Source organism: Camelus dromedarius, chromosome 7, assembly GCF_036321535.1.
Source record: "Camelus dromedarius isolate mCamDro1 chromosome 7, mCamDro1.pat, whole genome shotgun sequence".
Taxonomy (NCBI): Eukaryota; Metazoa; Chordata; class Mammalia; order Artiodactyla; family Camelidae; genus Camelus; species Camelus dromedarius.
Window position 1 is genome coordinate 31,134,938 of NC_087442.1, and position 27,375 is coordinate 31,162,312.

The 27,375-nt window shown below is 37.1% G+C and overlaps 1 long non-coding RNA gene across 2 annotated transcripts in view; it reads right to left on the bottom strand.

The window, feature by feature from the left end:
- The window catches only part of LOC135321740 (uncharacterized), a 140,505-nt gene that overhangs the window by 13,778 nt on the left and 99,352 nt on the right, over positions 1–27,375 (bottom strand). For both annotated transcript variants that reach the window (XR_010381773.1, XR_010381774.1), the window contains exon 3: positions 8,921–9,146. This is a non-coding gene — a long non-coding RNA (uncharacterized LOC135321740). The remainder of the gene's footprint in view (positions 1–8,920; positions 9,147–27,375) is intronic.

Consider the following 27,375-nt stretch of genomic DNA (forward strand, 5'->3'; position numbering starts at 1 on the left):
TGTTATATCAAGTACATTTTTTTTTTCCTAAGAGCTGGAGTAGTTTCAAGGCTCCTACTAAGGAAAAACTTAGTCTTTCCAAAAGGTACTTCCTGGACCCACTTCCACATGCAAGTGGGCTGGCCCATTCAAAGAAAGTGTATTTTGAGTTCTTCAACTTTTATAAGAGAATATTAATTCTGCATCACCCATATCTAGTTGGTAAACCCAATCTCCTTTCAGTTAATAATACAGAGAAATAACTAATAAATTGACTTCCATTCTATCCTTGTCAAACTCATTTGAGATTAACCATTCACCTGTCAAGATTCTTTAAACTTCTTCCTCTAATAAGCTGAGTTACCAGAGATCCGCATGCCTGGACTCCATTCTCATGGCTCCCTGAAGCACTGGTGAGTGCTGCACAAGGCATGCACACACCTGGGCTCCTGTTCTAGGTTCTCTACTTCTTAAGTATGTGCCCTTCAGAAAATTACTTACTTAAAATTAATTACTTAAGCCCAGTTTCCTCACCAGTTAGGTAATTTTAGAAATTCCGTTCAGTTCAGCAAACATATTTAGAGTAACTATTAGATACTGCACTTCGTGCTGGATATACGTACAAAAAAATTCATTCATTATTGACCTGAGATTTATTTTGAGCATATACTGTATGTTAGTCATTGTCTTAAGCGCTGAAGATAAATCTTTGAACAAGGATGACAGATTTCCTGTCCTCATAGCTTTTACTTCAGTAAAATATTCAGAAAATAAACAAGGAAATCAAGAATGAATTCAATATAAATTCAGGTTAAGTAACAGGAACTATGAAGAAAATAAGGGAGAAGGAACAGGTGACTTTGTGGGAATATGGCTGCTTTAGAAACAATAGAAAAGATCCCATCTAGGTGGTAGACATTTGACAGAGATCTGAATGATAAGAAAAAAAAAGATCAAGAAATCTCTATATTTAATGAGTTGTCTAGCAGGGCACAGAGGAACAAAAGTATAATTTCAGTAAGTGCCAGGATCGGGGTACGGAGTAGAAATTTCTGGGGAGGATGTGCGTAAGCAATGTGAAAGTGCCTCACGTGAAGCTATGCCCAAATACATATTCACCAAACGTTAATCATCTTTTCTCTTTTTAAGATTTAACACAGCATCCTTCTCCTTCTATTGGTGTCAGAGAAAACCACTTGAACCTTCATGACGACTTCTTAAAATCAGAAAACATCTGGTCTAATTAGATGTCTGAGGAGTGTATAACCTGCTTTTTTGAGACAATAAAACTTAGGTAACACTACAGGTTTCCCTTTTCTCTTTCCTTCTACTAGCTAAGGAGCTTGATTTCTGCCATCAACCTCTATTTCTCATTGTGTCTTTATTTCCAACTGTTGTTATTGTTTTAATGTCAAAGCTATCTTGATTTTTATATCTAGACAAGGAATAAATGTTTTTTAAAATTAAAAAAACATGTTCACCCGCTCCAGTTATTTTTGTGTCTGGTATTTAGAAGAAGTGTTTGGTGACTGAAGTGGAAAAACAGTCCTAGTACTGTCTTTTTCCACATAGTAGCTTAGATATGACAGAGAAAAGAGATTTTTAGAGAGAATAGCCTTAATCCACTCTGTTACTTTACCATCAGACATTCGGGGTTGTTTCACAGCACATAATCTATAGTAAAACTTTATTAATGCAATCTTATTGGAGTAGAAGGCAATATAAGCCAGTAATAAACCAAAATACACGTTACCTTTAAGGCACATTAACTTAGTGGTTAAGAACATGTACTTTGTACTTGGACACTAAGGATCAAATAGTGTTTTCTGCATTTACTGACTGTGGCCTTGGTGTGTGTTTCAATCACTCTGGGTCTTATCTGTACACTGTGAGAAGTAACACCTACCTCAAAGGATTATGCTGAGGCTGAGGACATTATATACGCTAACCAATATTTACAAAATGCTTAGCAAAATACCTGGTACATAGCAAGTATCCAAGATAGAAATTATTATCTAGATTTCTTATCAATTTTATCACATGTTCTAAATGAAGTCTTCCAAGATGATTAATTTTTGTCATGAATTATGGTGTAGCAACAACCAGAGTTCTTAGAAACTGTCTACCCCGTCACAATTCAAGCACAAGCAATACGATGGACAAAGACAGAGCCTAACCACACAAAAAAAAATCCAATTATATCCATATAGTTAGATAGAGGTTGGGGTGCTAATCAGGGGAGAAACGCCAAGGGCTGGTGTTTTCAGTGTGAGGAAATGAGAACGTTAAACTAAAGATCAGCCTAGAACCACAAGAGACAGGCAGCATTGTTAGTTAAAGCGATGGAATGAAGTCTAAGAATCAGATTATCTTAAGTCTGCGTGGACACATGAGCACTCAGGGAGGTGGCAGCACTGGCTAGGGAGAGGGCAGGTGGGGAGACTGGGATTGGCTGGACCCAGTGGGAGAGGGAAGCCCCAGCAGAGAAAAACAGGTCCAGGGAAAGCATTTCCAGTCACTGCAGGGATTCAGGCATGAAAGTAGGACTCCAGGCTGCAAGTCAGAGGACCTAAGCAAGCTTTGATTCAGGGCTCATCTTGTAACCACTTAATCTTTTCCCACCATAGAAAAAGCCATGCTCCGGAATCTGGCATGAGGTTAAATGGCCTCAGCAGTAAACTTTCTCAGTAGAGGGGTAAAGCCCTGTAGCTTAACAGTCATACAACATTCAGAGACAAATCTGAAAGCACTGAGAATGGCTGTCATATAAGTAAATGGAACACAAAGGTTTTCATCCATTCAGGATTTTACACATGCAGTATACACAGCAAGGTGAGATTGGCTAATTTTCTGATGCCTATTTTTTTCTAGTAACTTACTATTTATAGATTCAATTTCTATTTCTCTAATTTTTAAAACCTGCCATATAAACTCCTGAGGAGCTTGATTAGCACCAAAAAGCAAAGGTATCACATCGGGTGGCTGGAACAGCAAGACATCTCCATCTTCTTTCTACTTACACACGTGCAAAACACACAGATAAAACTCTTCACCACCTCAAAGTCTGTCTTCTGCCTGAGGAATTTCGTGTTGATAATCTGACATTGATAAAATCTCCGAGAGAAACATGTTTATTGTACCTAGTGACTGGGAACAAAAGGAATAGAAACTCTAGTCCTTTGGTGAAGATACAGCCATGGGGATGATGGATGTCTAGAGCAGGAAGAAGCATCCATTAACTAGTCATAGCTGACACCCTGTTCCAGCACATAATGTTTGACCCCTACTCACAGGTTACTAGTGATTATGTGCTCAGGAGTGAATCCATGCCAACAAACCAAACTCACTGATGAAAAAGGGAGCCTGTTACCTTAAAGGGTGATTTAAACAAATTCAGCTTTAAAGTTAGTATAGTTTATAATAATGAAAGCAAAAGAATGGTTGGCCCTGAGACACAATAAATAACACTGATAGCCACTTTCTTGTGGTTGTTGTTCTCTATGCTGGCAGCAGGGAAATCAAATTAGATTTAATAAAACCTTATAGTACAATGTGATTCAGACTATCTAATCAAACCATGATTCACTAATTCAAAAAAATGTTGCAATCCTATTTCAGATAAGGTAAACAGGGATGCCAGGAAGATTTCACACGTTAATCAAGCAGTAAGAGAGAAAAAGATTGTCATACTTCCTTAAGAAAAAGTAGTAATCAATTCTTTTTAAATATTCTCTTGTAGTTGTATAAACTGGATTACAAGGTCAATTGTAAGTCAGCTTTTAATCATTAGCAGAAACAACAGCAAATAGCAGATGAGACCCCATCCCTCCTGGGCAGAGGGAGATCAGGCTTCCCATGGGCAGAGACGGGAATGGCCGCATCAGAGCTTCTTGAACCTTTCTAGGTAAGGATGGACTCCAAGTTTAGGGAGCAAGAGTCCAAGAAGACGGCAAGGACTACTGCTAACAGGTCCAAGCATGGGGGTTGACGGGGAGGACGGTGTCTGCCATTTGCATGGTTTGTGTACTGGCCACTCTTCAACGCTGCCCTCCTGCGCTCTTACAGCAAATTTCAGGGAACAAATGCTTGACCGCAAAATGGCATCAAAGAATTATAATGTCTCCTTTAAAAGCTTTAACAAGTTAAAAATATATTGTTATTCAACTAAAAAGTCATACATTCAAACATTTCAGCGTTTGTCTCCTACCACTGCATTATTTAAGTTGATGTGCTCAAAGCATGAGAAAATGAAGAGCTGAGGATAGGCTAGCATCCTATCAGAATGTCCAAATCTCCTGTATCTTTAACTCACACTTAATCAATCAATACTAATCAATAAATGCTTATTGCACTGCCAAAGACCTTAGGGTACAAAGGAGGTCAAAATGTGGTTTATGCTATGGAAGAATTTTTGGCTAGTAGAAAAGGGAGAAATATAAATGCAAAACAATACAGTGATAACAACAATCTATGTGCTTTGCTGGAGGTCTGTGTGTGGGACCGGAACACTTAAGTGAGGTGTATGGCTTTTCTGTGCCATTTCCACCAGTGAGAAAACTCAGTGCAATTTGGAAAGGGGTAAATTGTTCCCACATCTCCTTTTAGCATCTCTCTACCCTTTCTAGGCTTCTCAAGCCTGAAAATCTTCATGGCCCCCAAATGCACTCTCTTTACAACTCTGCCATAGTCTCCTTCAGATTTAAAAGAAAACTTAAGTTCCTTTCTCTAGTTGATCAAGTCTTTAAGACCCAGCCCCAACTTCCTCTCCAAGCTCACTGCACTGATTCACTAGATTTCAGACACTCTGATCCTCTAGCTCAGTACCTCTCAAACTTTAATGTGCATCACCTGGGGTCTTGCTAAAAATGCAGAATTCTGTTCATGCAGATTCTTATTTAGTGAGTCTGGAGAAGGGGGGCAAAATTCTTGCATTTGTAAAAAGCTCAAAGGTGAGGCGGGTGATGTGGTCCTGGGACCACATGTGGAGCAGCAAGGTGCCAGACACCAGCAGGCTACACTATACCACTACAAGCAGCAGTGCAATTCACCAAACTCATTGTCCCCTTGGATACATGGTGCTCGTTGTTCCTTCTGCCAGGAACTTGCTTCCCCAACATCTTTGTATGTCTAGCACCTTTTGTCACATAGGTATCTGCTCAAATGTCAGCTCCCAAGAAAAGTATTTCTTAACAACCCAATTTAAATGGCCCATCTAATCACTGATCTGTAACATTCAATCAACACTTTTTCTTATTTTATTTTCTTAATTACACTGTCACTCTCTGAATTTTCTTTACTTAATCTCTTCATTTCCCTGTAAATCCATGAAACAATGGCATGTCCTTTACTGTTCAGTACAGCATCTCAGCACATTTACAAGACAATACCTAATCTATGGAGCTGGCTTTATGGGTGAACAACTTGTGCAGCTGCACTTGACCTTCTGCTTAGTTTTAGGCTCAGCTGCCACCATTTAAGAAATGATAATTTAACCTTTGAACTTGTGTTTTTTAAGTAAAGGGTAATGGGACAACAAAGCATGCTTGTGAGCAGGGGAAATGCACTCAATATACATGTCTCCCTTTCTTTGTTGCCCCTTCTCATGGTATGTTGGTGATGCCCTATAAGCACAAAGCTCTGATGGACCCACATCCATGGGCATTCAGACTCAAAGTGATTATAAGGTAAGGGTGCTACTTACAAGCTAAGTGGGATGATGACAGCCCCAGGAGGTCATGCTTTCTATGCAAGCCAGAACTTGCTTCAAAAACACAAAGAACAATGGTGTTCTAAGAAGCATGAAAGATCAAGGAAACAGTATTTTATTACTTCCTTAGTCCATCACCTACATAAAAAATGACTTACTAGGAAAGGGAAGATAGGGAAACACATAGTTCCTTTTCTATTTGGTCCTTCCTTACTCAGGGCAAAAAGAGAGAGTACTGGTATAATGTGTACATGGTAAGAAGCGAGATAAAAACAGTTGACTTAGTTTTGTGCAGTATTTCTACCGCTCTATAAGAACAAAATACATGCATGCATGTATGAGCTATGGAATACGAATTAGTATGAAATACTAAATTCAGATATGGAGTAAATGCTCTATACTTTCATTTTAAATGGCATTGCACAATATAAAAATGAATAGTAAAATTCATGCTGATAATTAAAATTTTAATTTTTTGCTTAATTAGAACAGCAAATTGCAAAAACAAAAAAAACAAGATACATCACCAAAGATCACTGAAGAAAGAAAAAGTGTTAACATTTTCCTAATTTTAATGGCATTTTTTTCTGCATTTTGAACAAAAAAGCCCACATTTTCATTTTCCAATGAGCACGTAAATTATGTAGCCCATTCTACCAATCCATAGAAGTATTTGTTGAATGAATAGAATTACTGTGAATTTACAGTGTGGCTTGTGCTGTGTGAAGCCCTCTACGTAGATGATCTTATTTTATCCTCACAATAACCTTTTACAAGTGACGTTACTGCTTACAGATGAGAAAACAAAGGCTGAGAAAGATTAAGTAATTTAGCCAAGATGTCAAAAGCTAGGGTTCAAAGTGGGATTCCGGTCTGTAGGATCCCAAAGCCCATCCCTCGATGACTCTGCTATAATTTCTCCCAATCTCATTGCAGCCTTCCCTCGAGCTGCTGAGAGTATTCCAGAATGGGTCCAAGGTTCCATTCCACATCAAAATGAACCAAGAATGCTGACTCCATTTCTCTCTTAATCTTAAGGACTCTCAAAAGTCTTTAGTTCTGTGCCTACACCCAGATTATATGGATCCATGTAAATAATTCATGACTGCGTAGGTGTCAGAATGTCCCAGAGTAGTTCTGTATGTATGTCTCAGAGACCAAGGGAACTTTCAATCTTATTTTGACTTTTTACTTAGCCCCCCAAGATGAAGACATTTCATTAGGGTCTTTTATGTAGACCTAGCTATATTCTAGAGTACCAAGAAACTATGTCCTTCAGCAGTTTTAATCTTCTTTGCCCAAATCTCACTGGCAAATACGAATATATCTTTTATTCATGGTGTTGAATAAAAGTCTCTGCCTGGATATGTATGATGTTTAAAGTATTTTAAATAATGTTCACTATAGTAACAATATATTTGAAGTTTCTGTCATTTGGATGTTAAAATGTTCAATTAGAGGGTGAAATGTAAGTACCAAACTCTTGAACATTTAGTATTAATGAAAGGGGAAAAAATCAGCATATGATCATATATCAAACATCCCATGTTTTTATTTTAGTATTTGTTAGAAGATAGAATCTATTTATTTAACATGTTTGTGATTAAATGTATTTTACCATTATAGTTTTTAAATCAAATGTTTACTTTTAGTATACATTTTTTGATAAAGTATTTATTACTACAAACCCATTTTGAGATCAGATGTGTTGTAACAGGTTCAGTATGTATAATAGGGCCTAATCACAGGCACTTACCTTCTCTCTATTTCAAGGTGCACAGTACAGATAATTACACGGTAAAACATTCATACATCATGGGGTGGAAGAGATTTTCAAATACTTCTAATTTTGTTGATATTAGCATCTTCAAATATCTGTATTCACTTATTCTTTATGCAGTTTAAAATCCAGCACAGATACAAAATTAAGTGACAGAGACATTTGGATATCCTTTAATTTGGACTCATAATAAAATAAATCACCTAATTGTAAACTTCTCTAACTTTTAAACTCATTTTTGTCTGTTAGAGAAGCGAGTACCTTTGCTAACACAAGCAATAATATATTAATCTATATATAAGCTTAACGTAAGCAAAGAAATGACAAGAGAAAAACTGGTAATTCTCCTAGCCTCAATTTCCTCATTTCTAAAATGAAGGTGAATGGACTGGACGACTTTCAAGGGACTTTCCTTCTCTACGAATCTAGAAGGTTCATTTTTCTCCTCCAATACGACCCACACATTATTTCATCCTTCACTTTGAATTGACTATTCCTATTACTTCTGCTCATTTAATTTGTTCAAAATTATATTAAGCTAGCCAAATAATTCAAAGATCAAAAAGTATCCATGTTCATTATAATCAGTAGGATTATTTATGTGAATAAATTTTTTTGTTTTTGCTTTGAGATTTATCTCAGTTCCTTGCTTCACTCTAGGTAGGTAATATCAATATTATATATGGTACTATTTTTTTTAAGTGTCAGTTACCATCTGCTTTTGTCATGTGGTGGAAATGTTGATCTACAAATGTTTGCTTGATGCAGGAAGGATGGAAGAAGTAAGAGGAAGAGTAAATTTTTATTCTTTCAAGTGAAAGACTAAAGCATTATTTAAGTGAAGTATAAAGCATTTTCACAATAATATATTCCCAGTTCAAACAACAACAGTTATAAGATCAGAAGTGTTTGTGTATGCCTATTTGTGTGTGGGTGGGATGTTAGGGAGGGGTGTGTGTGTAGGAGAGACAGGGAGAAAGAAAATAAAACAAAATAAAAAGGAGGGAAAGAATAAGAAAAAAATACAAACAGATCATTCTCTCAAAACCCAAAGTAAGATTCAAGGTGTTGCAATATATTGTATTGCATATTACTGAATGCCCTTCCTGATTAGGTGTCATAAACTAAAACCTGAAATACACTTAGACAAATAAAATAATTTCCATACTTCTTCTAAGTATTTAGAGCAGTTGTTCTCACTCTTGGCTGCACATTAGAATCATCCAGAAAGCTTTTTTAAAAAATTGCTGAGCCTCACAGTAGATCAATTAAAATCAGATACTGGGTGGGACTGGACATTCCTACTGTTTTAGAAGCTCTCTTAGGGATTCTAATGTGTGGCCAGAGTTGAGAGCACTGATTGAGAGGAAACCCTATCATACAGGGCAGTAAGAAATATGTATTTAAATTTTAAGTAAGAAAGCCATTTTTTTAAGAGTTTGAAGTCATCTTACCGAATTGATGATCTGTTCTGTCCATTCTTCAATGATGACCCAAGCCAGAAATCAGAAGTTCCTGAGCCCATCCTGAGCTGGTGGGATGGTGAGTCAGGGATCGATCATACAGCAACCTTGATATGCACTGGCCCACCTTCCAGGGTGGCCATGTCTCCAGGTAAGCTCCGGAGAACCAAACCACACCGCTTGGCATGGGCTCATCTTCAAGCTGTTTATTCTTCTCCTGTTTGAAACAGTTAAATCAAGGTAGAAATGTAATAGTCATAGGCTACAGTGAAGCTCTCTAGACTGGACATTTTCATTTCTTTGCCAAAGGAAGGTAGAACAGTTTGCAGGCAAAAAATAGTAAAATTAAAATTGCCTACATTTTCAAAATCTCTCTTTTAGTCTCCTACCAGACCAAAGTGAAATGTGACCTGCAGCCTGGAGGTCACTCTCAGAATTAATCATCTCCAGGTGTATTCAAAACCATTAATTGCCTTGAAAGGGAGCAAAAGGAGGCTTCCAGAATCCTGCTATTTGAAGGAGAGATACCAAGCTCAGTGTTTGCTGCTTCAGTGAGTTCCTATGGCCAAGGTATTCAGTTGTGCTTAAACCAGGCAGCTTGAAAAGAATAACTTGGGCAGAGAACTCTGTTGTACCAGCATGAATGCACCAAAGGCCTCGTAAAGAAGGTTGTTTGAATTACATGTATGTTAAACAGTTTCAGAAGAACTGTTTCCACTTTAGGTTTTTGCACAATAAACCCTAAATTGCACTTTTGACCACTGAGCTGAGTCTTTTAACTTGCTTTTTTCCAAAATAATAAATCCCCTTAATGATGAGTGTGCAGCACTGTCACACACTGACACAGTCTATTTCTCCAATCCCTGTGTCATTAAAAGATGCAACTTACTTATTTATGATGATTAATAATAATGAAATATGTATGAAGAAATGAATTATACAAATGCCGAGCTGTACATAATAGGGAGAGAGACAAATTGCCAGGCCCTGGTTTCCCACAACCCAATACAAAGATCGGACCGCAGGACAGTCCTCTCCTGCTGATTTTCCTCTGGGATCCTGACTTAAGAAGCAGGATGTGAGAAAGTTTGAAAGGTGTTGTGACAGGTTCCAATTCTTTTTTAATTATGGATTTGTAAAACTCGACTTCTCCCCCCACCTAGCTTTTACTGTTGCCATCACATCCCATTATTGAAGGCAGCCTGGAACACCTGAGTCAATGCCAGCTGACGGGATATGTCACATCTTTTGTCTTAGCTGACACAGAAATACCACGTACCCTCCCGGTGCTTTTCCCGAATCTCCAATGACTTAACACTTAGCATGGGTGTGCTGAGTAGGGTAAGCGAAGGCGGGCGTCTCCCGGGACCGACAGTGTGGGTGGGTGTGAAATGAGGTCGGGGTGGTCACCATGTGATTGGTTCAGAGATGGACCATCATCAGAGCATGCTCATGAATTCTTAATCACTCCTAGCGCAGCTGCTTCCTCTGCTTGGAATGTTTATTATTAGTGAAAGATATTAAGAAACAGGCAAGCCCAAGCAGCCTGATTTTCACATTTGATACACAAGTGGATGCAACTTTGAAAAATACAAATCATTGCTTCTACAAAATTTAAATGAGCTAACACCTCTGCTAAAGCCGAACTCCCCCAGACTCCTGGCTGGTGTTCGCAGACGGCTATAAGCTTTTTCTTTTCAACATTTTTTTCTTAATCGTTCAGGCACAAACAACAGCCCCTTCCCCCCATAAGAAGATCCTGTCACTTTGTTTTCAGAAGAATTGACTTAAATCGACTGGTGAAATTCCCCGTTTGGAAAAGCTAGTTGAGTCTTAGAAATACCTGGAACAAAACTAAAACTACTGCTCTGCTCTCCAGCAGGGTAACATTCTCAGCCCCCAAGACCCTTGAGAGATATGGATGACCATTTCTAACCACATCACTGGGTGATCATGCCCTACATGCTCATTGCTGTTATTAGCTACTTCCGAGCCTTTTGTCAAATTAATCATTTCGTAGACGTCTCACACACACACACAACAGATGTTCTTACAGATAAATTATGTGACAAAGAGAGAAACATGACACATTTAGGAGATAAATATTAAACTAAGTCAAAACAAAATATGGAGCTGACAATTCCTGTAGTAATTTTTGTTGTCATGGAAGGGCTTGATTATTTTGGTTTCACTTTTGTCAGATGGAGTTCATAAAAATTTTAGAAAATTCACTGTAGACAAAGTCAATTTCTAACTATGCTTATTTGTGATTTTTGTCGATTATTGTGTGCCCTTCCATTAGAATGTAAACTCTTTGAGAGCAGTCATGAGCCTGGCTTTATTTATCAGGGTTTACCCAGTACTTTGCACGTAGCAATTTATAAGAAAATTGAATTTAGCAAAAAATATTACTCACCATAAAGAGAAAAGACATTTGAATTTTCTGTTTTACATTATCGAAGGCTTATTTGAGAATTAGATCTACCATTAGGTACTTCTAACACTTACCTTTTCATCTCAAAATGAAACTTGAATATATTATAAAAATATCCCACAAGAGAATTAATAAGTATCTTGTATTCATCAGAAGGCAGTAATATATAAACAATCTCTTTATTTTTATGATTCATGGCCTCCCTGTCTAATTCATAGCTTTTAAAACTCTAGTAAGAAAGCTGAATGGCCCACTAGTTTATAATTCATCTCAGTTTAAACCTCTGAATTTTTTTGTTAATTTACCTTAATCATTTTAATACGTGATTAAATTTTACCTAGCTCATGTAAAATCTGAATCACAGAAAATGAATTTGAAAAATAGATACCTTAAAATAAGAAGTCACCCTTTGACAGTGGTCGTTAAACTTATATTTGTGTAAGTTTCATTCTGGATGACTGTCAAAAATATAGATTCCCAGGGTCTACTCCCAGAACCATCAGGTCTGGACTAGGAATTTGCATTTTTAACATAATAATACTGTCCCTTGATCCTTAAGTATGACGAAAATACTTGTGGCTTAGGTTTGAATTAACCTTTTATTCAAGGGGAGGAGAGTAGAAGGTTTTAAATGTAACTTTTGACTATACAAATGTTTCCTATCCTGCCATAGAGACCACCCTCTCTGTCAGCTGATGAATTTCTCTGCATAAGTGGTAGTGAACTTGTGGACTTTCTGCAAATTGTTTCCTCCTTTAAAAATGGCTGATTTCGCTTTCTGTAGCTCTAAGAAAAATGGCAGCTTGGATTATGCACAAGGTAGATTTACCAAAGTATTGGAGACAAGTAAACTGACTGTTCTAACAGCAGCAAATCAGGCCTGAGGAGAGAGAAACATTATTAAGTATCAATTTTGGGAAAAAATTGGAATCAAATCTCATAATTTTTTTACGTACTATTTTCCTAACAATTCAGTATTACTAGCAAATGAAATTGATCTTATAATGATGAATGACCTTTAGTCCTAACATGTATAATATATCCATTCTCTGAGAAAATACAACAAAATGATTATGGATAATATTCTACCTAGATATTTTATTTTTAGCATCTGAACTACAGACTCATAGATTTGGTTGTGCATGGAAGTAAGGTGATCATCATATTTTAATGCCATGTGTTCTGATTTAGGGTTGCAAAATTATGGTGACCATATGCATATATGTCTCAAAAGAAAATACAGTGTTATTTAGACTTTTACAAAACACAAAATAATGCTGGTTTATAATATCCTCTTCAGACATATAGTTCTACTTTCCTTGTTTAGGTATGCCAATTAAAATTTCTGCAAGAACTGAGATGGTCTTGTGAGCATAGGAAGAATTCTATACTAGTCCTGGAATAAAGCTCAAGAAAAATTAGAAATTTCATAATCATACAGAATATGGTAAATTATCACTTGATAAAGCAAACTTAAACTGTTATAACCGTCATCTATGTAGTTTAGTTCAGCTATAATTAATAATGTTAATTGTGATCACGTTGTTGGGTTTTAGTTGTCACAGTTTTTATCAAATTAATTCCAACTTTTATGCATTTGAATGTCTACTTGAACCAATCTAGCTAATGTACACCAGTCAGAAAAATTGCTTTTGTATATTGTTTCCCCTCAATACGTTTTTTCTGGCTACAATCTCTAGCAGTCAGTTGAGACATGTTTTTATCATGCAGTCTGTCAAACTGGCTATTAATCATTTCACCAAAATTTTGGCATCGACTTTTTTCAGTGTGCAAAAAATAAACACATCTTCTAAGCATGTAAAAATACATTTGGATACTGAAGTTCACATAAATTATTGCTAACATTGTGTTACTAATTGTGGCTAGAGATGCAGCCACTGACATCACTTTCCCTCCAATAAACTCTGAGTTCTTCAGTATATTCTAACATTGTTTCTGTCTCTCAAACTTGATTTTAAAGGCACATGGTATGAATTTTCTCCATTTTATTCCATATATTTAATGCAGAAATTAAGTTTTTGGAAATCAAAATTTCCCACTGACTTACACTGTAAATTTATACATGACTGAATTCTAGTTAGCAGTGACATCTAGCATGTAGGGTTCAGATTTCTTGGCCCACTAAACTTTGAGAAGACTTGTCTGCAACTAATGCTGACATGTAATAGGAGGGCTACCATTTAAATAAACTCTTTTGAAAATGAAAAATCACTTGGAACACAAGTTGTCACCCTTTGGTTCATCTCTTTGGCAAAGCTGAACTTTGATATACTAGGTTTTCTTACAAAAGGGGACACCTCTAGTTAGCTTTAAATACAAAACAAATGCTTAACTTTCTTTAATAGCTGTTCTTATTAAATGAAAATAATTTTCTACTATGCAAATGTTTAGTGTTATTTTAAAGCAATAAAGGACTGTTCTACAAGAAAAGCATATAATTAATCTTTCCTTTAACAAAAATTAAATTAATAACCATAATTAATACACATCACATTTTGTCTGCTTTATTATAAAAAAAAGGACATCCATATCCTCATGTTGTTTTTGATGAGATAAACAATATGCTTTCACACGATTAAAAAAAATTGAAAAACTTCACAGTAGAAAGCACTTTTAAAATATGTATTAGCAGTATTCTCAAAATATTCTGAAAGTCACTATGGGAACATTTCCTTCAAGTAGCTGTGCATAAATCACTTTGCATACTCTCCAAATATCAGAGGAAGAGATGTCAGCAAACAGCTTCCTAAATATAAGATACTTTTGTGGTTAAATATTTCATTTCTACATGAATGGCCATGAACATTTATGGATTTACTGGGCACCTGCAGTCTATGTGGCACACTAATCTATGTAAAATTGAATATTATCTCATTCAGATAAAAGATAGGAGAGTATTATGAGAATTATCAATAAGTTTAAAACATTTTATGTTCATTTTTATTACAGTCAAAAGAACTATAGAGTAGATGTCTCTAATACAAATTTTCTTTTTTGTGAACACAAAGAAGGCAAGGCTATGTTTCACTAAAAGCATCAACAACTGTCTATATAGTAATATTTCACGTTTTTAAGTCTGATTTTAGAACTATACTTTAGGAATTTGGTTCATATTAAAAGCTTTCTTCTCTTTTCCCATAGGTGTTATTTTTTCGATTAGTACTATTTAACAATGTTTATATTGTATTTCTTCTATACTAAGTACTTTATATATACTAACTTATTTGATCCTTATGGCAATTCTGAAAGGTAAGTGCTCTCATTCTCAATTTATAGTGGGTGAAACTGGGGCACAGAGTGGTTGGGTAACTTGCCCAAGGTCACACAGCTAACAAATGGCATACCTAGGATGTGAATCTCAGTAGTCAGACTCCAGAGCCTGTGGTCTAACCATTTCCACTGTGCTGTCCCTCTAGCAGTGACCTCAGTTAAGCTGCATACCTGAGAACTGATCATCTCATTTTGTATTTGTTGTTGATCTTTGCTAGTAATTGCATCCAAATACCTATTAAGCCCTCAAGACACATGACAGAACAGGTTATCTATGAAGCTATCAAAAGCTGAATCCTCACCTTCAAGAGCAAGCATTCCCAGGGCGGGATGGCCAGAGAGCCTGCCCCGCAGGAGTACAACTTCCCGCGAAGGAACAGAAAGAACCGAGCCCGCCTCGTCTGCAGGCACTGCGGACTCCTGTAGCACAACGAAAAGCAAAGCTGGATGTCCTTTTTTTCTCTTTAATATAAGGAATGCTAATTTCCCCTAGGAGGGAACCACAACTAAAGTTATACTTTACTTTCACCCGAAGCTTTTTTTTTAAATCTTGATTATCTTATAAATAGGAGCATGGAGTAGTATTTTCATTTTACAGAAGGAAAAACCAAGACAAGGTGAGATCTTATTACAAAAAGGTTACTCAGTAAATTGGAAGGAGAGGTTTTCAGTGACCTATAAAGCACTTAAGTGGAGGACCAAAACTGCCCTTAGTTCCCACAGCACTAGAAGCCAGACTCTTTCCTATATATATTTGTGAATGTTTGCATCTACTTGGCAGAAGACTATTTTATTTCACCAGTATTATACTAAATAGTTGAAGGTACAGATTACATGGTATGTTTTCTGGGTACCAGGGATGTTTCCCCTGTCCCTGAAGCTCCTCTGATAGTTACAATTGGAATTTCTATAACTAAAAAGTAATGCTTATGGCTAGGAGTGGAGATGTTATACAATAATATTAAAGATTATTAATAATTTACACTTATGTAAATTCTCCTGTAAGCTGATTTTTGAAGAAAGAGACCTGAGTAAGCAGAGGCGGGATGGGGTCACTAGGAACCCAAAAAGAAAATTTGCTCAGAAGAGGAACAGAGGTAAAACTGAGAAAGAGTTTAGAAGGTGGCATCTAAGGTCCCAAAAATAAACTGCCTCACTTTTGTTCCACGTAAAAGAGAATATCGTGAAAGCAAGCCAAATCTAATTAATCTTTACTAATTGAGAAAGAATGGTCACAGAAATTTTAACTACACAAACCAACTGGCATAGTATTTGACTATTAAATACAAAAACTCAAGATCAGTCATTCAAAACTATAAATAAGCCTAAGTAGCTGAATTCAGGTATAAATCAAACCCCAGGCCAGTTGCTTTTAAAACAGACTGAACAAATTATGCTGAGTACTGTTAACACACAAAGCAAGGCAAGTCCTGCTGAAACTGAAAGTAGGCCCCAAAGTGTTTCCACTGCTAAAATACAAAGCACCACCTAAAGCAAGGCACGTGTCCTGCTAGGCTCTGCTCAGATGCAGAGTGAAACTGTCAGCAAGGATTTTTCTTGTGCCCAATTCTTCAAGCCAAAGAATAAAATGATAGAACAGGTATGGTATGGACTGAACAGAAGGAGCCTTGGATTGGAATTCATTCTGCAAGAATAGAGAGGGACTTTTCTGATGGAACAGTCTCCTGGAATGCTAGCAGTCCAAGAAAATCAGCAAATGTGATTTTTTCATGGCTACCATATAGCAAGCAGTCTTAGCGGAGGGGGTAAGACATTTTTAAGGTGTAATCATTGTCTGTTTCACATTTGACTGTAGAGAACTGTGAAGAGTCTGAAATTTACTCTACGTGCAAGCTCACAAGCTACCTGGCCACAGGTTCACAGACGCTGGAATAAAACAGATTCCTGGGTCAGAGACAAAGAACCATTAATTTACTGACAGCAGAAGCAATAGCCAGGGTCTCAGCACCTGTGCCAGCTCCCCAAGCTTCAATTCCACAATGCAATGAAATCAGGCCAGGTGATGCTTAAAACACACTGTTACAAGAGAAGAACCCCAAGTGTAGGGAACCCAAATCTCTTATAACGGGCAGTAAGCATGCCTGACCTTTGCCAGAGAGGGAGACACTATCTCCATTTTTCAAGGATGTTTGCCATATATATGTCCTTGAAGAGGTGATCTGGAACAAAGGCAGTCAGCGCCTCTGTTCATGAGACATGGAGAAAAGAGATCCAAAGAGAACTGGCTCCAACAACAGGAGACTGCGTGCCATCTTTTCTATTTAGACTTCTGAATCTTTCGGTAATCCTTACTTGTATTTTTCTTTGATCCAAAAATAGGAGGCAGTAGATGAAAAAAAAAGAATCCTCCACAGTAAAAATGCAGATGTACTGGACACTACGATTCTACCCCCATTATCAAGTCCACTCCATCTTCATTGTGGAGGAGGATGTTTTTGGGTAAAAGTGATACCACCCCCATCTCCTGATGAGGTCGAGGATGATATAAACCAACTAACAAAATCTGTTTCCTCTGCATTGTGATTGGTTTTGATAACCTACATTAAGCTAATAAGTACATGGAATTCTCCTGGAAATAGGGATTTAATTGAGAAGAGGAGGGGTAGGATGACCTAATAACATTTTTTTATGGTTTGAGCAAGTTTAAGATGCAACTGAAAACATCCTATCAGTACAGTGCAATTCAAGAAACCATACACTCTGGCCGTTTTACCCTACCTCTGGATAATCCCTGGCATCCAAGACAATGGATACTCCATGTTGGACTTTAATATATGAATTTCTTTATCTTTATATTCTAACGGAATAGCTTTACATTGTTTCTTCTTTTTACATGTTGGACTTTCCAAATTAAATCCTTGCTGATGAAAAGATCTTTAGGCTGCTCAGAAGCAGTTTCCCTGTTTTCAGAAGGATTAGGCAAATCACGGATACCAGGACCGTGTGTTCAGTTTAAACTCATGGGATATATGTGATCTGATAACTGGTTATGGGAAAGGAGATGTAGTCCAGGACCACAGATTCAAAGATCTAGGAAAACTAGCATAAACAACACTCACTCCAGGGTGGATCCTGCCATATCACTCTACAAGCCATGGAACTGCTGAATTACAAGCATGTTAACTATTTATTTACAGATGCCTAACCATTTGGAACCACACAAAAAAACTGCTTCATCTCTAGAGTAACAAGGTTTTCAGGAATTTCAAAGATGAATGTAAGCAACTGAAGATTAGCACCAGGATTTCTCTGCCTCAACTTCAGTCTCTAAAGAAATGTGTTGATAAGAATGATAGACCCAGGAGCTTCACAAACTAACCTTTTGCCCCTTGAACTCTAGTAATCAGGTTCTAATTGCAGAAACCATCAGAAAAATATACGCCATATTATTTCAAAGCCTCCCAGATCTAGTATCTTAGGATAATAACCATGTATTTAATTTGCTGTTTTGAAATAATACCTATAAATCCTATAAAACAGTACCAGGCACAGTCATTAGTCAGTAATATTAGCTATCATTATTATCATTATTGGAACAGTAACATCCTGAAATAGATATGTGATCTTTTTAGCTCCGTATTCATCTTGAACTTCCATTACTTTATGTATTGTTTGTAGGTTCTTTCCTTAAAATGTACATGAAATTTTAAAAGGTATTTTAAAATTGCAGTCAAGTTTACTGATATGGTGCTAAGTAAATGCTCAAAATACTAGTTTAGGTATAGGTTATATGGCAAGATGAGACTTCTTCCCCCCATTTTCTTTCTTTGACCTTCCCACCTTTGATTAAATCAGTGGAGACAACCTTATGGGCTAACTCAGACATTATGCTCTGCAAGGTGGTCAAAATTAGAAAGAAAGCTCTCAAATGTTTTACAGTTATTCCTCTTTCATAATTGAAAAGACAAACTTTCACTTGCAAGGAATAGTTAGTTGCACTTGTATTAGGGAGCTGTGAATAATGTCTACAACCTTCAACTGGATATAGTTAAAACTGAAGGGTAAGGGCAGAGGATCAGAGACCAAGTGCAATGTTAGGGAAAGCAAGGAGAATGAGGTAGACTAGAAAGCTGATGGGCTTCCAGATCCCTGTACAAGGTTCATGCTATAAGAACCACAAAGTGACTTGTTAGGGCAAATAATGAAATGTCTTAAAATATTCCTTGGACTGTGTGTTCCTAGCAAGATTATTTTCTTTTCATTGAACTGTCCTTACACATTCTTCTAGATATTATGCACATAACTGAAGCTTAACAATCATAAAGTCATTGTTTCAAAAACTAAAATTAGTTTTTTTGTTAGTAATTGCTCTGATCCTAGAAATGAAAAAGCAGTAACTTTCTCACTAAAAGAGTTGTGTATTTTTCTTAATGACAGGGATACCCTTTGTAAATGTTGCCAGGTAAGTGTAGTTTATTAAATGTATCAAATAATTGTTTGCAAAATAACGCTAATCATCTTTCCTTACAAATGATGCCCACAGTTCTTCCAAAATTGAATGATTTACTTCTGCTTTTCACTGAATAAAGCAACAGATTATCCTTACACAGCTGTTTCATGTACTATATGTATTCTACAAAAGCAAAACTGTGAAGGAAACAATTTACTAGAATCAAACACAGATCTCTTCTTCTTTACTTTCCATGTTGGCTGTAACATTCATAATGTAATGGTTAGATTGTCAAGATTCCACTAGATTGCAATTCATTTTCCCCCTGTTACCCCAGAGCCTAAAAGCAAATTCCCAACAATCCATTAAGAGGCATAAAACAATTCTTGAAGAAAGAATTAGATTAGATATGAAGCAATACAGCAAAAGTTGGAGATGGGGAATTACACTTATCAAGTTGCACGTAAAGAAATGTCATTTGTGAGATCTCTAAGGAACCTGTTGTAGCTGTTTGATACACTGTGCCTAGGATTTGTCAGGTTGCAGCATAGTTCTTGGATTCAAAGAAACAAGTGTTCACTTATCTTGTAAAACTGGTCCCAAGATGGACCAATTTGTCCGCCAGTGTTTAGCCTTCTTTCAAGGTAGCTTCACTAAGTGGATTTTTCCCGAATAAAAGCCGACAGTAAGCTGCTATTTTTTTCTCTTTTTGTCTGTTCAGCTGAGTTCTTGCCTCATGAATATGCCTTGCCTTCTTCCTGGGCTTTTCCTCAAACTTACTGAGGAAAACTGAAGTAAGCCATAATTAAATTCACGTTGCCTGGATAAGGGGCGTCCAAGTAATTCAGATAATTGAAATCCACTCATAATCTATCACTCTTATGCTCTGCCTTCCCCTGATCCTGTTCCTACAATGTGCTAAAAAGTAGTAAAGTTGGTTTTCATCTCATTGTTTTAAGTCTGTCTGCTTTGCAATAAAGCCTCTAACAAGCAGTGAAATTATCTAAAAGGCAAGAGACAGAAGACAGGAGGAAGAAATGCCAGCGGTATCTAAGAAAGGAGCCTTTACAAAATTAAAAGGTTTCTGTAATTAAAGTTTTTCCTACCATTTTTTGTTTGTTTATGTGTTTATCTTCTTTATAAAGTCCATGTAGGCTTTGGGGAAAGGAACCATTCAAGCATCATTTTTCTATAAACACTTTGTCATTTTATGTGCTTTAACACTTTTTGTTTATTCACCTGTCACCTAGAGAAATACCAACATCAAAGGCAAAGCCCTCCTTTTAAAGTTTTGCTTTTTCCTTTTGACTTTCCCTTTTCTCTTTTTTAACCTCATTATACTTTAGTCTTTAAAGAAAGAGGGTGGGGCAAACAATTAGTAATCTCCAAAAGACACACTGCCACTTACTTGGAAACTGAAACCTCTCCAGATACTTTCCACTCTAATAATGGAATAAGACAATTACAGTTTTAAGAGTTCTGTAACCCTCACTGCTCTAGTGGCTCTCCAAATATTTTCATTATGCGATAGGAAATGTCTTTCTGCTCAGTACACCAGATAAATCTGACCATGAGGTTCCTCACAGGGTAACTGAGAGGTGCTGGTCTGTGCTTTTATTGCTCTATTTATAGAATGAGAGCTAAACCTAACATTACCTTATAACTCATGAATAAATCACACAGGCTTATATATTTTTTTTAAAATCTGACTTCTTGACCACATGAGAAATGAAACTATCCTAGTTTAGCAATTTGGTCTTACAATTACCTCACTTTGAAAAAAAAAATAGCTTTGTGCAGTGACCCTCCCTTCCCCAACCACTGGCATTTCTCCCTCCCATGTAAAATCTGAGTCACAACCTTATACTTTAGAAAAGTCTGATCTGGGGTCCCTAGCTCTGCACTCTTTCAAAATCACTATGCAACTTTGCCCACCTTTATCTTAACATTGTCCAGGGAGTGATGTGTGGCCAGAGGTGGATGGCGGACCCAAGACATCTTCTCTACTCAAAAATTTCTCCTCCTTATAGTCCACTAATTACAGACACGCTTAGGTTGAGCTCTTTGCTGTCCCTGCAAATTTAAAATACAGAAGAAGAAAGAAGAGGACAAAGAAACAGTATTGTGAACGTCTGAAAAAATCAGACAAGAATTATTTGAATTGAATTACATTGCTTCTAGGTGACACAAGCCTAATAAAGAATTAAGGAAAAAGGAAGAGATAGAATCATTTCAAATTTTTGCTCAGCCTCTTATAATTTCTGTGGCCCTAGCAAATTATTCTCTCTCTCTCTGTGTACTGAACATAATCCTGCCTTGCAGAGTCATTTTGACAATTAAACAAGATCACATGTGCAAAATTCTTAGCAGACGGCAGTCATGCACAAAGCAGCTCTTTTTTCTGGGGTCCACTAGTGGGGCTGGGCTGGAAGCTGGATAGGACACCCGTGCACTTATTACCATAGTGCAGCACAGTGGTCTTCAAAGCCTCTCCAAGGAGTAGGATGCGTGCATCGTTTTAAAAGAATCCATTTCTGGATCCATTTTCTCTGTATACATTCTTTTCTAAACTTGCCCTGTTTTGTAACACTCCTATACATGAGGAAGGCAGCAAGTTTCCCTTTCCTACAGCTCCTTTCAAATTAGCTCCTTCCAATTCGGGAAAAAAAAAAAAAAAAGGCATTCCTTTCACGTATCACAAATTTGTTATGTTGCATTATTAGGTAGTTAAAATGCTCCAGGGTGTCAAAGGGACAAGTTGAAAAATGGTTATGCACAGATTCTCCTTTAATCAAGGTTCCATAAGAGACCATCCATCCTACTAAAAAGGTGCATTTCCAATACAAATATACTTGTTATAGTTAATGACAATTTCTCAAAATCTATTTTTGTTGATTTTATCAGTCGACTACTAGCCATAATTATAATAACAACTCAATCAGGAGGAATCTCTAACACTCAGAGCTTTATATTTATAAGAAATTATTTAAAATTCAATTTTAATTTATAGTCATATTTTTGCTACAGAAACTATGAGAGGGTGATCAATAAAAGACTTTCAAGCATGAAAAATGTTATATTATGATAACATTCTGGGGAAGTAATATAATAAAATACAATTTCAAGCAAAAAAAGGGAAGAATTGTTCATGAATTTTTTAAATCAAGGGTTCTGGATACCGAATCACCATGGCTTGTAGAGTCCCTTCTAAACTGATCTCACAGTTACATTTTTAAATGATAATATTTACAATATGTGGGAAACTACATCCTTTTCAGTCAACTTAAACTATTATTAAAAATGTATATGATGGTATACAGCTAAAAAATAATTTCCCAGTACATGTTAGCAATACAAGGTAGTCTGCAGACCTCTGATACAGAGCTTAAGAGCATGGACTTTCAAATCAGCAAGAACTGGCTTTCAAATCAATTTCTGCCTCCATGTTCAACTTAACTGTCCCTGGACCTCAGTTTTCTTATCTTTAAGATGGAGATAAAACCTGATAGAATTAAAGGACATAATGCATTTAAGGTGCTCATTACAGTGCCTGGCATTAGATAGCTACTATAATTATCACATTACTGCACATGAAGGAGACAGGGAAAGAGGCACCTAGGCCCAAAGGCATGAGGAGGATTCCAAAGTTAAATGTAGGATCTGAATCAGTATTTCTCCAAAGAAGCTATGATATACAAATAGCCAACAAGCACATGAAAAGATGTTCAACATCACTAGCAGTCAGGGAAATGCAAATCAAAGCCACAAGACACCACTTCACATCCACTAGAATGGCTAGAATTCAAAAAGAGAGAAAGAACAAGTGTTGGTAAAGATGCAGAGAAAGCCTAACTCTCACACTGCTGATGGGAAGGTGAAACAGAGCAGCCACTGTGGAAAACAATTTGGTGGTTCCTAAAAACAGTTAAACATAGAATTACCATAAGATTCAGGAATTCTGCTCTTAGCTTTATACCCAAAAGAATTGTAAAAAGGTATTCAAACAAATACTTGCACGCAAATGTTCACAGCAGCATTACTGAGAGCAGCCAAAGGTGGAAACAACCCAAATGTCTATCAACTGATAAATGGATAAACAAATTATGGTATGTCCATTCAATGGACTACTATTCACCAATCAGAAGGAATGAAGGTACTGAGACATGCTACAATGTGGATGAAACTAGAAAACTTCATGTTAAGTGAAAGAAATCAGACAGAAAATTCACATATTATATGATTCCCTTCTTATGAAATATCCAGAATAGGCAAATCCACAGACAGAAAGCAGATTTGTAGCTTTCAGAGACTTGAGAGAGGGTTAATGGAATATGACTGCTTAATGGGAACAGGGTCTCCTGTGGAAGTGATAAAAATATTTTAGAACTAGATAGAGGTGATGATTGTACATTATGGATGTACTGAACACTATATGGATTTGAAACACTGTATTTCCTATGTTGTATGCTTTATGGCAACAATTCTTCAATTATGGTAACAAAGAATAATGCTTGTCCCCAGTGTTTCCCTCATATCTCCAGTTTTTATAGTGATGGAACCAAACTTCTCCCACTCTGAAAAATATGAGCTTGTACTGTTTACACTGCTTACCACACAATAGGCCAATAAATTGGGAGACAATTTGCTGGGGCAAGGAATATTGGCTTTAGTCGGAAAGCCAGCAGACAGAGAAGATAGTGGACTAGTGTCTCAAAGAACCATCTTGTCTGAGTCAGAATTCGGGCTTCTCTTATACTACAAGGGAAGGGGATAAAGTCAAAAATTTCCTGGTTCCCATCAGACTCCAGAGGGGATGTGTGAATTTTTCCTTTCCTGCAGCCATTCACTGGTGGGACCGGTCAGGATGTTTCCTCTGAGCTAAACAAAGGTATTTTAGCTTAACACTCATTATATGGGAGGCAGGTTTCCCAGAAATGGGCCAGTAAGTATAATTTAAGCTAACAGGCAACGTCCTTTTAGTGTTAACTCGTAGCAAAAGCAATAGAATACAAAGGTTAAAGAAACATGGAGTTGGATTTGTTCTCCCCTATTACAGTATCAGCAGCATCCTTAGTGTTTCAGCAGCCAAAGCACAGTTTCCGTCTACAGCCTTGAAGCCACACTGGAGGGAGGATAAAAGACGACGGTACTTCTGGGATCCCAGTTATAACCTGCCCCCTACATCGCAGTCATACACCTGCACCAAAACCATCTTGAGGATTTTAAAGGGACTGTGCTTCTTTTTAAGAGGCAGCTGTCATTCTCTCCTCCAAAACCAGCTTTTGGATCACAAAGAGAACTGAGGGAAAGGGAAGGGGAAAGACTGGGGGGCGGTGTGGTTGGCAGGACTCTTCTCCAGGAGATACAGCTTGGGAGTTTAAGAGAGGGAGACTGGGGAAGAGGATCTGAAGAATTTGTTGGTTTAGTTACTGTACGTCGCCTATGGTGGGAGCTGGCGTTTCAGCTGAGATTCCTACACACAGATCCCTGCTTCTCCACTCACTACTTAGGCAACTTGAGGCAGGTTGCTTAAGCTATGCAAAGTTCAGTTCAGTTCCCTCACCAATAAAATGGGGATGCTGATAAATATGTTCCCCAAAGATTTTTTGTGAGGATAAAAATGAGGCAATGCAGTTTTTTATACATAATAAGTGTTTCTAAGTAAGTTCCTGGGCCCCATAACAGACATGAATTACAGGGTCTAGGGGAGGGACCTGGGAATTGCATTTGGATGTCTTCCTCCACAATTCTAACCATCCAGTTACAATGGGAAATAGCACAGTTCCTGGCCAGTAAGTACTCAAAAGTGTCAGTCATTGTGTTTTAGATGATTATTATAATGGATAAGGATAACATTTAAATCATGTCTTCCTGAAGTCAAAATAATTAACCCCCAAAATGACACAGTCCATCCAAATGCTGTTTTCCATATTTTCCCAAACAACTGACTTGACCGGTTTTCCCAGTTTAAGTAAAAACTGAGGGTGGAAAATAATACAATTTAAGCTTTTGAAAAGATGACCATACTGTCAGCAATTAGCACAGCCATTCAGGGTTTCTTCTATCTGAAAATAGGGGAGGAGGTAGAAATTCTAACAGATGAAAAAATCTCTACCAGCTTCCTAATTAGATTTCTCCTGAGTCAATGGTTATTTAAGTGTCTTCAAAGAAGAATAATCCATTGGTCTGAGCGTGTGCTGATGATTTTACCTGACTGAAAGAGAGCCAAAAGTTCCAATTAGATCCAGTTAATCCTACCACATTGGCTTTTCAAGCTTTGATCATGGTATACAGTAAGGAAAACATCTTACAGTGAATTTCAGTTACATATATATCTGAAATAATACTTCCACTTATGAACCCTTATGACAGATCATGTATTATGATATTTATTCTATTTGCTTTTTTTCTTTTTTATTGCCAGTTGCAATGGACTCATTGCTTTGACAACTACTAATCTATCCAAAACCACAAATGTGTAGCCACCTAAGATCTGAAAAGTACAGAACTCACATACGTATCAAAGTTAGCATTTTCACTGCCTCCCAAATTGTGAACGAAAGAACAACTGATTCAGATTCAAAATAAACCGGGGATTGATGATCCCAGTTTGCAAGTCACCAAAGGGAAGAGACGAACAGTCCACTTGGACCCTAACAGAACTTTATGGTCTCATCTAGGTCTTCCTGACTTACCCCAGAAGCCCTGAAGTAGACACGATCTGGAACTTTATGTAGGAAGGTATGTTATAAAGAAGTGCAGCTTTGAAGTTTACCATTAATTACAAATAAAACAACTGCAGATCTTGTCCACGTATGTAGATACTCTTGAGTGTGAATCTGAATATCAGAGGCAGCTGATGAAAGTAAGATCTGAGCAACACGTTCTCTGAGAGGAAATGGCAAAGGTGTGTATGAGGTTGCACTGCACTGATTAAAGAGTTGGCTCCTGTGTTTCCATTATTTTGTCTGTTTTCACTCTTCCCTTTCCTTTCATAAACTGCTTGCCCTAGGATCTGGCACTGAAATTTTCCAACATTACGTGCTAAGTGGTGATGCTCTATTTTGTTGTAGTAGAAGGTTCTACTGTTGCTAATGCAGTAATCCTGGGAGAAAGCGTAGGGAAGAGATTAAGTGTGTCGACTTTCAAGTCAGTCATCCTAGGGTTTGAAATGCTCCTCTCTACTTACCCCTTATATAAACACAGGCAATGTTTTAAAACTGTTTAAATTTTCCATTTTCTCATCTGCAAAAGAAGGATAATGTGCAACTCAGAGGGGTTTACAAATTCCTTAAGAAAATGCATTACTACAGGACTTAAACAGTAATATTCCCTAATAAATTATATGCCACATCAAAATTCTTGGATAAAAATCTGTGACAAATCAGTTTTTCCAAATACTTGATGCCAAAAGAGGTAGCTGGAGGGAAGCAAATTAGGCACCATCTCCCACCTGTCAAGTGGTTCCTGTTGTCTCAGGTACTTGTCTCACCTCCCACTGGCTCACTTGGATTTTACAGCCAGTATTTCTCCACTGTTATTTTTAAAAGCAGACAGCTGTGTGTTAGTTTGATCGGGGTAGCTGCTGTAGACAAAAGCATCCACTGTGCGTACGTATTCTGTATAGAAGAGGAACACCAACGAAGGTGTCACTAATCAGAGTAAATCAGATAGAAATGGTATTCACCAAACCAATTTGATTATTCGGTCAAGGCTTTCATGGACATACAGAGTCATCTTCCTAGAGCAGACAGTAGATTTCAGTTTTAATTAAATACCTTTGATGAATAGTATAAATATTGAAAAAAAATTAGGCAATCATTCACTTATTCATGGCATGAAAATATTATATAATCACCCTTTTATTTATTCAGAGAAGCCAACTTCTGAATTTCAAATTCAAAATACAGAATACTTTCTAACAGTGGTGCCAGGGCCAGAACTGTTACCCATTCAATAGGTAAACTGGGTAATATCACATGGAAATAGGCGTTTACCATATGTGCTTGTTTGGGTCCCACAGTGGGTTTAGGTATAAGGCAGATACCCAATTTGGGAATGGAGGTGGGGACCCTACAAACATTAAAGATTCACCAGTATGGGCTAATCATTGAATCTGGAAAAAATTAGAAAAAATATTTTCCTTAAATTATAAAATAGATGGAGAATAAGATAATAAACACTCTTGTACTACACCCACCTTTAACAAAACTTAACATTTAGTCATAGTTCCTCACACATTTTAAAAAGCATTATAGCTCCATTTGAAAAGGAAAGAAGGAAAGAAAGAGAAAGACAGAAAGGAGGCAT